The sequence below is a fragment of the Stegastes partitus genome, unplaced genomic scaffold, assembly GCF_000690725.1.
Source record: "Stegastes partitus isolate 25-593 unplaced genomic scaffold, Stegastes_partitus-1.0.2 Scaffold26, whole genome shotgun sequence".
Classification (NCBI taxonomy): domain Eukaryota; kingdom Metazoa; phylum Chordata; class Actinopteri; family Pomacentridae; genus Stegastes; species Stegastes partitus.
The window spans coordinates 974,310-991,734 of record NW_007577757.1 but is presented as its reverse complement, the minus strand read 5'-3'; the positions used below and the strand labels follow the sequence as shown (position 1 = coordinate 991,734).

General features: G+C 43.0%; 1 protein-coding gene across 1 annotated transcript in view; it reads right to left on the bottom strand.

Moving 5' to 3' along the window:
• The window catches only part of sema4c (sema domain, immunoglobulin domain (Ig), transmembrane domain (TM) and short cytoplasmic domain, (semaphorin) 4C), a 110,138-nt gene that overhangs the window by 70,857 nt on the left and 21,856 nt on the right, over positions 1–17,425 (bottom strand). Inside the window, exon 2 of the mRNA XM_008297656.1 lies at positions 4,238–4,357. The gene's annotated coding sequence lies outside the window, so the exon portion shown is untranslated. The remainder of the gene's footprint in view (positions 1–4,237; positions 4,358–17,425) is intronic.

Sequence of the window (17,425 nt, the reverse complement as noted above, 5' to 3'; positions counted from 1 at the left end):
TCCTAGAGGAAACGCTGCTCATCGTATGATGAAACATTCCTGATGGGAGTCTTTTTCTAGGATGACAATGCTTCCACCCATAGGGTATGAAGGGTCACTGAATGGTCACCCATTTGAAAGCCTGTTACATGGTTCCCTATCAGCACACATCATTCCCATACACATGGGCAGTAGACGCTTCCTCCACCTTCTAGTAGCTTGGTAGGTGCATTACTATCCATTGTGGTCATCGATAAACAGAAGCGAGCATGATAACGACCTTTTGCTGTTGTGTGAATAACAAAACGGAGCTGTGTTACATGGTAAACACAACAACAGGGTGCATTTTCATCCAAACCAAGATCCTTTTCTAAACCCAACTGGGTAGTTTTGGTTCCTAAACTTTACCAAATGCAGACTAAAAAACAGTGTGAGAGCAGAAGTCAAAATGAGAAGAGAAAGTAAAAGTATACATCTGGTCCAGGATGGTAGTTGACCTTTAGTCTTCTGCATGAAGGTCCACTAACTAATGCCTCCTTCTTCCCTTCAGCTCCCAAATGTGGACTTTTGTTCCTCCTTCTAAGTGCTAAATTGAGGCAACTCTGCCATTAAAGAAGATGATAACAGAGCACCATTAAATAGGGTGATAACAGCCTACTGAGCCTATTAGTAGGTGGAGGAGGTTCGTACCTGCAATTATTTATGGGCACAGTGTTCCCCTTAACAGCTATTCAATGGTATGATAACATCCAAATCAGTTGGGAATGGTTTGATGAGAACAGAAATTAGGTGAGTCATAGTCCCTAGATCTCAACCCAGTCAAACACCTATGAGAGATTTTGGATGACATGTTAGACACCATCAAGACACCAAAAGAGGGAATAACTTTTGGAAGAAAGGTGTTCACTTGCTCTGGTGGCACATGGTGGCCTGACCTTACTAAGACACTTTATGTTGGCTTTTCCTTTAATCTATCAGCCGTCTATAAGTTTGTTTCTCAAAATGTCAAACAGTTTTAAGGTGAGTTCCCTTCCCTGCAGAGACCTCTGACTAAAAGACCTACCTGGAAAAGGATTATGCCTCTTTATATGCTGGAGGCCCTTAAATGTGAGACAACGTTGCGGGGGAAGTTTCACTGAAAAACAGCCTATAACAGTGATTGAATAAACAGCAAATTGGAAAAAACTGTGGATCAAACAGTATTTCTGTAAGAAAAGAGAAACGAGCGCGACAAGCCACTCGCTGTACGGATCGAATTAGTGCAGAGGAAATGTGCATTACGCTGAATTCATCAGCGTAACAGGTAAACACGGGGAAAGTGCGGAGTTTGCATTAATGGCAAACAGCTTCAACAGCAAATTAAACGGGAGTTGCTGCACATAAGCCTGTTCTCATTGAAGGCCTGCTTAGTTGCAGTAAATAAAAGCCCATTCACTGTTCAAGAATCTATAGTGTATGTAGCATTATATGTATTTCTACGTGAAGAGTGTGTGAACGTTGCAGCTCCGGCTTGTTTCCATTCAGGTTCGGTCCATTTATCTATGCATCCTTGACACCTGTCATGCCGGTGTGATGTACATAACCTCCGCCTTCATTTTTCTTGCATTTTTCCTCTCTTCCTGCTGCTATCGCTCTTTCAATCACTCTCCTCCTGACTTCCCCTTCCTCCCTCTCTCACCCTCCCTCCCTCTCTCACCCTCCCTAACCCTCCCCCCCGAGCGCTCTGTGTCGGTGATGGCACCCTGTCAGAGAAAAGCTATTTATGATCGGCAACCAATATCCTCACACAGATAAACACACACTGCGAGAGTCACAGATAGAAAGAGAGAGAGGGAGTAAAAGAGAGAAAGAGCCGGAATTATTAGAGGGAACGAGGGATAAGCGCATTGTGACAGCGCGAGAGAGAGCGAGAGAAACACACACTTGCAGAGAAAATATGGATTGAGGAATGTTGCCTGAGGCTGTTTTTTCACAGCTCTGTTTATGTGCGTGCAGCTTGGCCGTCATTGTTGTATATGTGTGTGTGTTTGTGTGTGTTTAAGTGCGCCCCTCTTCTGCCGGTGCGCCTCTGTATTCTGTTTGTGGAAGTTGGGATACAAATGACTTTTTTTATCGGAGGCAATTTACTAAAGCCTGCCGGAGCTCCAAGTCGCTCGATCAAACAGACAACTGATTGTAAATGAGAGAGCTCTTCATCACATACTTGCAGGAGGAGGTGGCCACCTACTAACCCACACACTCACACACACTCCACTATGACAAGGACGTAGGTTTCAGAAAGGAGCACAATGCAACGAAGGTAATAGACTGTAACTAGCGGTGTAGTGGACTGTAACTGATTTGTGATCAGTACAAATCCTCACGTGTGTCACCACCCAGAGTGAAATATAGTTTAACTGAAAGAACTCTTTCTTCTGCTGATGTGAAGATGATCCAATGTGTGACTCATGATCTAATCTGAGCCATGAGTCTTGGGATCCATTGCTACTACAACCCTCAATTCTCCAAGTATAGCAACAGCCATCTGAGGCTTATGACTTGATTATTAGACTTTCCGTGTCCATGAATGCGTAAAGGTCCGCCAGGGGTCCGACTGACATGAATTTCGCCATCTGGCCGAGTCCGCATAGGCATCTCTGTGGACATCTGTGTGCAGCTCAAACTTTGTGTCTAACCTGCATCTAACCCTCCACTCCTTCCCACAGTGTTTTTGTAATGCCCTGCATGGTTTCTTGTCATGTCCACCTAATACAGGCCAACAGATGATTTCTGACCCTGTCATGGGATATACAGTATTTTGAACAGGTTCCCTAACCTTCAGTTATAATCTGTTCTGATTCCCAGGGCATTGAATATTACCATTTTGTCAAAGCCACTGGTGTCTAGGTGTCCTTTGGTGTTGGTGCCATCAACGTTAATATTCAGTGTTGATAGACGTATAGAAGTTTTTCCAGACTAAAAGAGTCCGATAAGGAGTTTGGTGTTGAGAGGGTAGCGTACATCAAAGAACCTTTATTCTGCCCTGTGTTGGACCATTATTTTCTCACTTAATTTCAATTTATTTTGGACTTCATTTTCATTTCCACCCACTCGACAACATTTGGCTACAGACAAACAGTGTCTTTATTTCTGATGTTCAGGGAATTTTAGGTGTGTTGGACTTCCCCGCACGCTGAATAATAAAAAGAGAAAGTTACCCAGTCCGTTCAAATGTGACATCGAGGGGTTCGCGACAAAGTATGATGAGTTGTGATGTGTTGAGCTGGGAGTGCGACCTGGCTGCCAGTTACGACTGCAGACCTTCCCACCGGGCTGCACTCAACTCCAACAACCTCCATTAATCAGACGATTTGAGCAGTGGAAACCCAGGGCCAAAACAAGCCTTTAAAGCACTCCCCGTTACCTCTAAAGTGTATGTTAATAATTAAAGGCCACAGAGAGGAGTGGATCTACATATTTATCAACTTTCATTAACTTCCCTCATCTATATTACTGGAGCTTAAATAGTGGGATTTTACCGAGCATACTGTGAAAAGTGTAAATTGCAACCTTGTACTTTTGTTGCATTTAGACTTTATGTTATGACGGAGATGATGAAAGTTTATTCACGGTAAACCTAAACTTTAAATTCTGTGCACGCTCCGTCAGATTCACTTTGCTGTGGCAGCGCTGCAATCCATACATTTCCCTTCTCCGCCTCTCTTTCTTTCGTCTTTGTTTTTTCCACTTCAGGTGAAATATGGCCGCCTTCCGCGTTCACTCAGAAAAGGTCTGAGCACCTCACGCGCACACACACATCCGTATGCCCATAACCTTCAGCATTTTTCTTAACAAAATGCTCTGAAAACGAAAATCCAATATCCTACCCACTTTCAACTTTTTCTGCCTTTTTTTCCTTCCCTCTATTCTTATCTCCTGGCTCATGCATCGCTCTCCTCTTTTCTTTGTCTCGCTCCGGAATAATTTCTTTCTGGGAGTTCCTGAAAATGCCTGTAATTTCCATGTCCTGTTTTGACAACTGTCACCCTTCCCCCTCCTGCATGGATTCCCTTTTCCTCCTCATCTTTACTTTCTTATTTCTTTTGATTCTTCGCACATCTTCCACACCCCCCCCATCCCTCCTCCATTCTTTACTCTGTTCTATTCTCTGATTCACGCTGCCAGTCGTGGTGCTTGTCGTGGAAGGTTCCAGAGGAGAAAGAAAAGATGCTGCTGTGTTTTTTCTTCCCCACCCTTTGTTCTGTTTTTACTTCCTTACTTGTTTTTCTTCTCCTCCCTTGTGCGTCTGTGTGCTTTCTTCTTAATCTCTTTTCTCTCTCTTGTCTTTTTTGGTGAATGTTGAATGGAGACGCTCGACGCAGATGAAGGTCACATTGGGCTAAAGGAGAAGAAGAAAAAGAGAGGATTGGTGAGTGATGGGGGGTGATGTTAGTGTGTTTGTGTGAGTGTGTGCGCACATTTGTCCACGTGAGATTGGCAAGGCAACTTTAATCATTTTAACGTCTCTGTCAGAGCAGTACTCAGTTTGCACATACTCATAAGTGCACATACAGATACACACTGATGTTGTTTCACATGTGCTGCAATTAAATATAATACCTGCATACACGCAACATTAACACCCATATGCATAGACGGAAACATTAAAGCCTGATCACACCAGAACGCAGCACACTGAGATTCGTCTGCAGCTTATGTAAAACATGTGGTTGTAGAAACTTAGTGATTAGTGACTGCTCTCGAGGGTAGTTGGTGAACAGCTGGAGTTGGTGAGCTAACACACTAGCCAGCCACGAACGCTGTTGGCCCAATCAGTCACGACAAGAAACCAAAAGTGATGAAGTGGTACATTTCAGAGACTTTCCTCCCATGCAAAACAACTCTGTAGGCCATTCATGCAAGCAGCTAAATGGGTAGATATGATCCACTTTGACAGCACGATCCAGCAGCTGTAAAAATCATCACATGATAGAGGAAGAAAGTGATGTATTGTTGTAGTTGTAGAGGCAGTTTGTACGGGGAGGAGGTTGGGGTGGATGGTTGGTGTAAGAGAACATCAAACAATAAGCTGGTTCATATTGTGGCAACCATGTTAATAAGTGCCTTCTATTTTATTTTATTTTTTTAAGATTATTTTTGAGGCTTTTTTTGCCTTTATTATACAGGACAGTGAAGAGAGACAGGGAAACATGGGGACAGGAGTGGGGGAAGGACATGCAGCGAATAAGCTGGCTGGACTTGAACCGCGGCCGCTAGTGGGACTATAGCCCCTGTACATGGGTTGTCGTCTTATCCGGTTGAGCTACCCGGGTGTCCTGAAGTGCCCTCTATTTTAACCTAAACACAGATCTTTTCTCTCTGATGCATAAGCCAATTTATGGTTTCCACATCCCTGTGAAATTTGAAAGCGTGAGCATGTGCAGTTCTATTCATTCTCTAAAAGACATCATTCTGCTGCAGATCGTCAATTGAAAACAAAAAAGCACACAGGAGCAAAATACATACCGACAAAGTGGATGATACAACACAGGTAACAAGCTACATCCATTTTGGACTCTCAGTTTTCTGTTTCCTCACAAGCTGTTAACACATAACTACAAAGTTCACCTAGGGGTGAACGTGATGTTAAAAAAATGCATTAATTTGCTCAATTTATATATATATATATATTTGCTTTGATTGCTTTTGGTCTCAAAACACACAAAAAGTGAAAAACACACCAATGACACACAAAGCCACCTACACATACACACCTGAACCCTTGAGGCTCACATTCACTGGATCCCAGGGTTCACGCCACCGATCACAGGACTAACTCCCCGCCAGTGTGTGCGTGCGCTAATATGTGTGCAGAGGCCGAGATTCATGTCAACATCAATGGCTCACTAATCACAATGAGAGCGCCGAGGGCCAAGCAGACACTGTCGCTAACGTATGGGCTGGCTAGTGTTACACAGAGAGAACACACAAAGGCAACACCGAACCCTCTGACACCATCATACTTCATTCACTGCTGTCAATAAACTAGACACTGGAAACTCAGCTACACTCTGTGCACACTGAGCTACACTATATTGACTGGAAAAGCTGTGATGTTCATCGCACTTTATTGATTCAAACACACACACACACAAAAAAAAAGTAAAAATTAAATTCCGCACAGAACCTTGACAAAACTCTTACAAAAAACGAAATAGCAAATCTTTGAGAAACTTTTGTAATTCAAAGTTTTCATGAAATTATGTGAAGAGCCCGATGCCCTTGTGAATGCGAGTTCTGAAATGAACAAACAAAAGGGTATAAATTACTGCCTTCCTTTTGTACACCTCCACCAACAATTCAAGTTGGAGCTTACATCTACGTCCGTCTAGAATCAGATGATATATGTAGAGATGACTCGAAGTGTTGAGAAAAACAAGAAGACGGTGAAATTTCTTATATATGTTCAGGTTTTGGGGCTGCAAGGTGTCGTGGTGGTTAGCATCGTTGCCTCGCAGCAAAAAGGTCGCCAGTTCACGTCCTGGTGAGGACACCCGGGATCTTTCTGCGTGGAGTTTGCATGTTCTCCCCGTATAGCGTGGGTTCTCTCTGGGTTCTCCAGCTTCCTCCCACACAGTCCAAAAACATTTTGAGGTTTATTGGTGATTCTGGATTGTTCGTAGATTTGAGTATGAGTGTGCTTGGTTGTCTGTCTCTCTGTGTAGCCCTGTGATATACTGGCAACCTGTCCAGGGTGTCCCCTGCCTTCACCCCCTAGTCAGCTGGAATAGGCTCCAGCCCCCCACGACCCTAGTGAGGATTAAGCGGTGTATAGATTATGGATAGATGGATGGATGTTCACATTTCAACAGTCCAGATGATTTTGAGAACCCAAAGTTGGAGACATGATGAGTGCTTCAAATATGCACGTTGCTGCAAAGAAGCTACCAATTCTAATAAATGGATGCCTCACATACATCTTTAATCTGGAAACACAAAAGATCAGTACAAGATGTCCACAGTTTCATAGTGGACACGCAAGATCTGTGCCAGTATCTAACCACTGACTTATATAAAAATGAACAAATCCTCTGTGACATCAAACTTCGGTTTCCTGAACAGTGGGTTGGAAGTTCAAAGTGGCGGCTTCGGCCATCGCCATCTTACCTGACTGATTTCTTGCTAATCCACAAATGAACAAGGACGCGGAGCAGGAGATGTGCTGAGGCGGGCCACAGATCTTCCTATGATGGACCCACGTGTCACTCAAAGTGGCATGGCCTTAATTATGGACAATTTTTAGACTTAATCCAATTTAAAAGAGTGAATTATATAATAATGAACCCTACACAGCGGTCAGGGAAATTGGCTATAAAGATCAAAACTGTGTTTCGTAACGGTTTGTAAACATGTTTATTTCTGTTATCAAGTTGGACATCTTAACATGTGTGTTTATGGGGACTGACTCCCATTTGGAGTCGACCTCAAGTGGCCACTCAGGGAACTGCAGATGGTGGTATTTCCGCATTCGCTACACATCTCAGCCCTGGGTGTTGCTGCTTGTGTCTGAACAAATGTGAAAAAATGGTCACAGTCTCCCCTTTTGTTTCTGAGTTACAGAGTTGAATAATGTCCAAAAAAGGTGTTTTTGCAGAACATTATGATGTCACGGTCAAGTTGACCTTTGACCTCTGGGATGTAAAATGTCATCACATCATCAGTTTGTCCGAGCAGACATTTGAGTGAAATGTTGCCACAGTTAGCATATAAATTCTTGACTTATGGCCAAAAATGTGTTTTATAAGGTCAAAGTGATCGTGATCCCCAAATTGTAATTGGTTCATTGTTGAGCCCAAGTGGATGTTTGCGCCAAGTTTGAAGAAATTCCCTCAAGGCGTTCCTGAGATGTTGCGCTGGCAAGAATGGAGCAGATGAACAACCGGCACTGGTCACTGCTGATGACAGTGTGAAGGATGAACACGAATCTCCAAAAGCTTTCATGATCTAAAACTTTGTTTTGATCTCTCAACAAATTTTTGCACTTTTAATTCAACAGATTTCTGAAAAGTTTTGTTTATCCTAATAAGCAGACGAATCTTCTCAACCATTAAAGGTTGATTTAATCCCCGGTGAAAACTGACATGCTTTTCTAAAGGAAGAGGACACCTAAAGAGAGGATAAAGTCTCTCTCTGTCGGCTAAAAGAAAATAAAAAGCATTTTATGTAGAAATCTGAAACTCTGTTTGACAGCAGGTCCTTCAAAATCAAGTTAGGTTAATTAAATGTGCTAGAAAGTGAATTTAGACTTAATCAGGAACCTTGCGGCTCTGAGTCACTCACCATATGAGCGTATGTGTGTGTGTGTGTGTGTGTGTGTGTGTGTGTGTGTGAGAGAGTGTGTCTTTGTGTGTGTGTGTCAGTGGCTTCTGGTAGAGCGTTTAACCCTTCGGTGAGTGTCTCCACCTGGGACTGAACCGGCAGCGTGTCTGCTGAAACCGTAACAGCAGCAGAATAACTTTAAAGGCTGTTAGGGGGAAAAAATCTCTCCAAAATGAAATATGCTGCCGCTACTGAGGTCACTGGCTTGGTTACCTATAAGACTGCATGAACTCACACACACGCACACGACTATGTGACAGCACAGCAGCATACTGGCCATCTCTGGTAAATTTTTCCTAAATAAGTAAGTCATCCAGACCTCAGCTTTCCATTGGCTTCATCCAAGAGACTGCAGCCGCCAAAGCTCTGCATGGCTCCACACAGACACACACACACACATAAATATGCATGCACGTCCACATATAAACCAAACTACACACACATGTGCATGTGAGGCCAAAAAGGAGGAGAAGGAGGAGAGGAGGCTTCTGGTTAAAAAGCAGGATTTCAAGAACACCTGCACACACATACATACACATACATACACACACACACATACGCACACACACACACACCTCCAGCTGCTGGCCGCCTGTGTGTTTGACAGGCAACACAGTGAGTGGCTGTGTGGAAGCCAGCCAGCCGCTTGTGAATCAGCAATGACTAACAGTTTAAACCGGCACTTTCTGAGCTAATCGCCTGCATGCTTATTGTAAATATATATATGTGTGTGTGTGTGTGAACGTGGGTGGATGTGTTGCACACCCACATGTGTGCACAGCGTGCACCTGTGTGTGTGTGTGTGTGTGTGTGCCACCACTATATGAGACTTCTCTATCAGGAGCTATTGTGACTTAATTGCTTTGCAGCAAATTTGACATTGTTTAAGCTGACAGCACCCTGATGAGCGGAATGAAAGTGGAGCGACGTTGTACCCGTCACTTCCTCCAATCGGCCTCGACAAGAGCACAACTCCGTGCCCTGTTTGATCGCTGCACAAGACAACGCAATGGGATGCTAATCACATGCAAAGGCCGGAGCTTTGAGTATGTGCCAAAGTCTTCCTTGTAAGAGTGCGCGTGCGTGTTGTGCGTGCCAGTAATGGCAGCTCTAATCAGTGGCAGGATTGGAAGAGGCATGTGGCAATAAAGCCCAACAAAATGCCTGCCAGTCCCTATTAGAGGCAAGCACTCTCTGAAAACCTGGCTGACAACACACACACACACACTGTACATCTACGCACACACGCTCCATCTTGGTGGACATCTGGCCAAAGTCCGAGTTAGATCTGAGCAGCGAACGCCAACTGCTAACCCCCTTCGTCAAAAAGCCCCTCCCTAAAAAAACAAGAAAGACTGAGCCGAAAAGCTTGACTTCACGGCTTTTGTCCTCCAGAGAGAGTCGCTCGTAAACTCTGACCCCTCTAAGTGCTGCCCATTACATGCCGGTTGTGATTTACAAGCTAAAATTAGTGGTGGTCATCATTTCCCGAGGCCATTATCAGTGGGACTGCACGACAAAGTCAGTTCCTTCCGAGATCCCTCATGAGAGTTGTCACTTCATACTCAGCTGAAGGATCGATTATTCAGTGTACCATAGAGATGACTGATACGCAGCAGACGGTGCAGCATTTGTCTTCTTCATGCTTTGTCCTGTCTGTGAAATATTGTGTCTGCTCTGGTACTATTTCTGTTGCAACGATTAAGAGATGTGTGGCTTTGAAAAGTGATATTGACACCGAGATGACTAATCTAACCTGACGTCATTCTCAACTGTAATGTTTTGAGTTTGATATCAATTTTGTGAGCTGGACCTTATAGTTTTACAAATATGTTAGACGCCATGGAATTGTAAAGTGAAGGGCAGCTTATTAGTGTTCCAAAGTTTGTCATTTCTCTACAATCTATCTCTGATTTAAAAAAACAAACAAGCAAAAAAAACGGAAAACAGCTGCATCCAAACATTTTGATATTTATATTTCATGACTACATTCATGAGAGGAAAATAGCTCTGCCAGCTCCGAACTTTGTACCTGCAGTCCAACGCACAGATGCTATCAAAGCCTCTGGCATTGCAGTGGGTCAGAATGCATCGACCAAATTTCTGGCAGCGCAAACGAGCAGTTTTGAGTCCTATTATCTCAGTGCAATATGAAAAAAAAAAAAAAACCCTCCCTATTTGCTGGAGTTGACACATGAAGTGATTGTGATTTTGATTTTTCTCAGTGAAGTGGGACCCTTCCACTATCATCCACTCATTTCCTGTGTGAAGAGCAGAGCCTGCGTCGGTGCTTTTGGCAACTGATATTGGTTTGAGATGAGGAGCTATGATTATCATTCTCACTGCGCCAGAACCCACAGGAGCCACAGTGGACGCAAAATACCGAGCAGCACCTGGCATGTGAGTTAAACCGAAGGAAAGACGCGCAAAGAAAGAAAAAAAAAATGCTCACAATCATCAATAAATCCACAACATAATGCACAAGTGCTTCATGTCGCGGGCAAATGGAAGTGAAAAGGGCTGAAATCACCCCACAAGGCCAGAACGTCCATTTACTGGAATTAGTAAATGTATTTCAGAGAAAGCTCCTGTAAAATGATTGAGGTGAGCGCATGGGGTGAGAGGTCTTTGTGTGTGTGTGTGTGTGTGTGTGTGTGTGTTGTATAAGACATTTGTTTACATAAGTGGGAGGATGTGATGGTAAAGCACCGGCTTGGGCCCGGGCCTTTTCACAACAAAGGCCCAGAGCGGTGAAGAGAATCATCCCAATATTTGTCTCATAAAGGAGTAAAGCCAAACAAATCCCTCCTGCTGAGGTGCCCTCTGATAAAAACCCACAACGCTCTACACACACAGCTTTTTCACTGGACTGCTTTGGCTCCTGGATCTCTGCTTTTCTCACCGCACACACTTTATGGGTGTCAGCTCACAAGTCAACTTTTCCATCTAGTGAAATGCCCTGTTTGAGTGTGAACGCTGAGGAGGAGCTGTTGCAAAACAAAACAAAACAAAAAAAACAACAACAAGTAAATAGGTTATAAATAGAAATGACTGCTAAAATGCTTGTTTTACCATCTGCACCCCGTCAGGAACACTGAATTAAAGCTGCACGTCTGAATTTTTTCATGTTAAAGGTGAATAATCACCTGATTTTGTAGGTTCACCTGCATTATTTTAGCACCTTTAAGCTCGTCACTTTAGTTTGGCTTATTTCAAGCAAAAAATACTGTTATAAGTCCAATGCACCTCGACCCCATATGGCACGACACAGACGTACACTGACAAAGTTAGCAACTAATGGTGGAAACCAAAACAGAGCAAAAAGAGAGTAAAAGTTGGACTTATAGTTGTCTGATTGCCAGAATGATGCTATGTATCTACTGTATACATTACAGTACATTACACTACATCAGCAAAATACCCAGAATTTGAGTTCCTAAGGTAGAATTACATTAAGTCCCTCTCTGGTTATTGATTAAACTTCTGAAGACTCATTTATTTTTATCAAAGTTATATATTAGGAACAGTTATTAATGTTGAAAATGCATTTAATATAAGTAACAATTTTAATTTTGTTAACTGCTCAAGGGAAGCGCTTTCTGTTTCGTGTTGCATGGGGGACATTTTTACCTGTGACACCTGTGTTGTTTTCATTCATTCACTATAAAGTTGTTCAAGACGCACATGCAACAAATAAGAAAGGCAAGAACGTCATACAAGGACTGAAAGGTGGCGTTTGAAGTTTCATCCATGAAAATAACACATTCCTGTCATACAATGTCTTCTATACAGTCCCTGACTCTCTCTTGAACCCACACCTCCCTGCTCGCTGCAGCTTCAGCACACCGGCTCAACAGTGAAGTAATTCAGTTATAAATGTTACTCTGATGTTACAGAACTGTCTGTCTTTTCCAGTGTTGATTCAAGGTGAAAATACTCAGCCATGGCATTGAGAGCTTTTTCCATTTGTGATATTTCTTCCAGCATATAAAAACACAATAGAGACACTTCAGGCAAAAAAAAAACTGATTTTCTGAATTTCACCAGAGGGGGTCTTTAACATAAGAATGAGTTTATAGCTATGACATGAATGGAGTGTCTTTTATTATGAAAATAATGATAAGAAAACCATATCTCTCTCTCTTTTTAAAAAAATTGTACTGAACATGAGTAAATAATATATTTAGCAGAAAACGTTCTTTTGCATATCTTGTGTATTTATGGTAATTTCAATTTGCCTTGTAAAGTCGCCCATCTGACTGATGAGCCTTATATCAAGAGAATACAAACAACCTCAGACACACACTGTTCAATGCAAAACAGCCACAAACATTTGGTAAATAAAGAATAAATAGATATATTAAATAGTTAAAGCGTGGTATCCTGGAGAACAGTTGTAAACGTTGTTGAAATTCGAATAGACTTGAGAGAGATGAACAATAAGACCGGCACTCTTTCCTGCTCTCACTTTCATCCTACATTTGCCTTTGATTCTAAATCTGTGCCATCATTAAATACCTACATAAATACACAACTTCCCCTGCAGTGTGCTGACACACTCATTTATGGGACAAAGTTTTGCAACCTTCCAGGTCTATGTTTAAAGCAAAGCGGTTTTATTTTCAGACTTGCATGGGCGTCAATGAGAAAAAAGCATCCATTATAAGTAAAGTTTTTTTTTTCTCGTAATTTCGCAGCTTTGGTCTTTACATTCTGTGTGATTGAATCCTCCAGAGAAGACTAACTGGTGCCTCTAAATGTCTCCCTGTTGGAGACCCTCACCCATTACGGAGGAGTGTGGGTCTTTTGAGGTCTTGCGTGGGCCTTTAAGAACAATGGCGCCCGCCGGTGAATAAGTAAACTGGATAAACATGCAGCCGTTCTCGGCATACTGTGTGATTTTATAGACTCATTCAAGGTCAAAGCGAGTGTGATTTTTCTTTCTTTTCTCCTGTGGAATAACCAGAGGCAGGGGTATCCTGTTTCATTAGTTTTCCTCTCACTGCTGATGCCGCCTGTCCGACAAAATGTAGTCGGCTGAGGGTCGGAGCTGCAGCTGAAATAGCAAAGAGCCGGGGAACCCTACATGGGTGGAGGAGTATTGACAGAGGGGGAGGTTAAAGAGAAATATATGTGAGCGTGGATCAATTCATGCAGCTACTTCTGTGGATATTTGTGAGTGTTCCTGCATGCATATCCCCACTAGGTGTTTTGTGTTTGTGTAGCTCAATTTGTGCACGTGTGCATCCTTACAACTGCACCGGTGTGTGTAATAGTGTGAGCTCAGTGCATTATCACTTTGCAGCTCTCCCAGGCTGCTGCATGAAGACCGTGTTGTCCCTAATGGCCTCAGTGTTCATTGTGGTCGGGCAGACAGAGGGCAGAATGAGCCCAGTCACCTCCCTCCATGGTAACTACCAGGCCCCTGGGGTCCCATTGCTAGTCTGGCTGTCCCATTCAAGCTCCAGCTCCAGCCCTTGGGGACAGATACAGAGGGGAGCTCGACAGCTAAAACAAATGAGATCACCCTCCACTATTGACAACATCATCCTCGCTCCAACCTGACGCCATACGTTTCATCAACCTTTTCTTTAGCTGTTTCTTTAACGAGGTCAGTTCATCCAAATGATTAATACTGAACACAGCAGAGATCATTTTGCCTTTGACATCAAAAAGGTCTGCCACACTTCTTGAGTGCAGCTGTAACTTACTACAGACTCTGTTTGAATCCTGCCCAAGCCGCCCAGTCATATCACATGAACACAGGAAAAACACAAATAATTAGGTGGCTGAGGTGGTCCATGCACAACGCTCAGTGGCAGTCCTGAATGTTTCAATGCTGTGGGTGAATTCTGCCTTGAACTAAAAAGTGCTGTGAAACTCAGAGTTCTGAAAAGACAGGCTGTTTTATAATGGTTGCAGTGGTCTCTGTTTAAAAATTCTTGTGCACTAGTTAGAGCCAATTAGGTCACACGGCACTTCTGCATCCCTATATGAAACCACTGCGAGATCTGAACCTAGCAGGGACAACTTCCAGAAAGCTAAACCCAGGGATGGATGCAGGTTTATTTGACAGTTAAAGCTCTGCTTTGCTCTATTCTCCCACACACACACAGAATCCCGTGTTCAACAGAATGAAACAGAAACATCCTGGTCTGGATAATCCACAGAATACACTGCCAACAATTTTCATAGGGACTATCTCTTTGGTAGAAAGTAGTTCCACTGAAATCTGTTCGAATCAAATCACATCCAAAACAACAGAGACAGATTCTGCTTTTGAACAGAAACACAGCTTTTCCTGCTTGCTCGACATGAACCAACGCCACCGGGGAAAGAGTGGGAAAATCTGACTTTTGGTAATTTGACTGATCTGACCCTATAATGATGAGCCAAGTCATACTTGCTTTGGAGCGATGATAGGCAGAAATGCCCTGCAATTACTCATCTTTCTATTCTTGCAAGGACATCTGTTCTTTCTAACAAACACAGCAGGTGACTGACGTCTGCACACACACACGCAGAGGACTCAACCTGTTTAGCCCGACATAATGAAGCACATAATCACATCCATGGACGCTGAGACACAAAGGAGTTATATCAAGAAGGATTATCCCCGTTACGCCCACCCACACGCAGACTCCCACACACAGATGAGCTCGCATGCAAGCAAAGATGCATTATGAGTCCACGCAAACAGACTGCAACCCAACTCAGACTGTTGCCACAAACCCACAAAGGAGAAAGCAAGAAGACAGGCTTTTGAATTTTTATGTATAAATACATAAAAATTTAATTCCTTTTCTCAAAATAATTATTTGGCTCGATCAAGGAGTCACAAAGAGACAAGAAAGAAAGAAAGAAAGAACACACACACACACCCTGTGCAGCACTGGCTGAGGTCATCTTTATTAATAAACCCTCTGACAACAAACGCGCTCACATCAAGGCCCTGGCCCTCCCTCCATCCTTACTCCACGCTCCCTCCCTTCCTTAGCTCCTTGAGAAATGGCAATTGCCAGACTGACACAGTGGGAGGGTGTCTGTAACCACAAACACACACACACACAGCAGGATGGCCTAGAGACAGCATGTCAGTGATCTGTCAGAGGGTAACAGTGCGGAGCAGGTGTGTGTGTGTGTTTATGTGTGTGTTTTGGGGGGGTGGAAGCAACTATAGAGAGGAAGGCCAGACACTCAGGAAGTTCAACCCTGCAACACACACACACACACACACTCAAAGACACACAAGACACACGGTAAGAAACATGCCCCGGCTCATTTGTTCCCACTGACAGGAGAGGAGAGGGATGGTTCTCTACAAGACATGCCTAAGGGAGGAGGACAGGTGTGTGTGTGTGAGAGAGAGAGAAAGAAGTGGAGGGAGATAAGCAGAGGAAGAGGGCTGAAATTTGCATAAAAGCCTTAGAATATGTGTTTATGCTTATGTCTGTGCTCATGTCAGTGTTTGTGTGTGATGTTTGCTCTTTGAGAGGGCTGTGCTGTGCAGGGCTTATGATGCAGAATTAGAGTCTAAAAAGTCTGCAAGTCTGAGGAAGAGAAAAAAGGATAACAGCTTCAGAGCAGGTGGGCATTCTTTTGTTTGCAAGGAGGTGTTCAGGCCTCGCTGTTCCAGTCTGTCACTGGTCCCTAATATAACACCTAAAAACTTCTCTCAGTGTATCAAAGTTATATATTTAGAAGTTTATCCGTGAAAATAACACCGTGCTGATGTATAATGGATTAGATGTACCCGCAGCATTGTTTCTTTTAGACTGTGTGGCTCTATGAAGGCCCTGCTGCTGCAGTTCAAGCACACCAGCTCACCTACAACTCTGCTCAAACACTGTTAAACTACTCTATAGAAGTTGCAATATCGCTGCAGTTCACCCACACATGATCTAACTTGAAACCATTTCTGAAGAATAACGTTACATAAAGTTATACCTGCAATAACAGGATCGGTTTCTTAGATTTGTTGCATATGAAACAGAAGTCTGAATCTGAGCCTGTCACTGATACGCTGCTCAGCCGTGGCGCTGACAGCATGTTTCGCTCATGATATGGCCCAACGTTACCAAGCAGCGATAGTGCTATAGCATCCATATATCAGTTGCTACCGTTTGGTCCATGCTGTGGTGGCGACAGCGAGCTCAGAACGTTAGCAAGCTAAATCCTCTGCTTCTTTCTCAGAGATTCAGGGAGTGTTCCCCAGCCATATAAATAGATTTCTTTCAGCATGTTCTGATTTGTCATGTGGTCTCAACAGTCAGAATTGCACAGAATACCTCCTGAAAGAGTCTAATCAGATGAGAAATGCTTTATAAACCTTTTAAATCCACAGGAACAGCATCTCAAGGAAATGCAACAAGACAATATGAATTACTTTAATTAAGATAAAGTTTAAACAAGAAGGCAAAAGAAACAAAAATACTTTGTGTGAATGTTAAACAAAAACTAGAGCTGACATTAATGATGACTTGTCAACTATCGAACTAATCGCTAACTATTTTGATAATCAATTAAACATTATAAAGAAGACGAGTGTAAATTCCCTGATTGCAGTTTCTTAAATATGAACATTTTCTGGTTTATTTCCTTCTCTGTGACAGTAAATCCAATATGAGACGTCATCTTAAGCTTTAAGAAACACTGATTGTTTCACAGCCGACACAACTGATTAATTGAGAAAGTGATCCACAGCAGCAACAAAAAAGATGACGTCATAACAAAGAAAGCTCATAAAAACGGGTTTTTAGAGGTGATTCAAGTCTTATGTCCCCAGGCAGGTTGTTGCAAAGAGGAAGAGTCCTGATGGAAGAAGCATTTTTAGATTTAAACCTCACTTTGGAACAGAAGATCCCCATCTGAGGAACTGAGGCTACGAGCAGGCTCTTATGGGATCAACATTTTTACGTAAGGTCCTTTAAAACTGATCAGTAAAATCCATTGTAATACGAATAGGGAGCCAATCGAGAGAAGCCAGGAGAGAAGCATGACGTCATCTAGTTTTGTTTTGTTTTGTAATTATAATCATCTGGCAATATCCGCCACGTTAACGGTCCCTTTACAGGCCAGAATGTGTAAC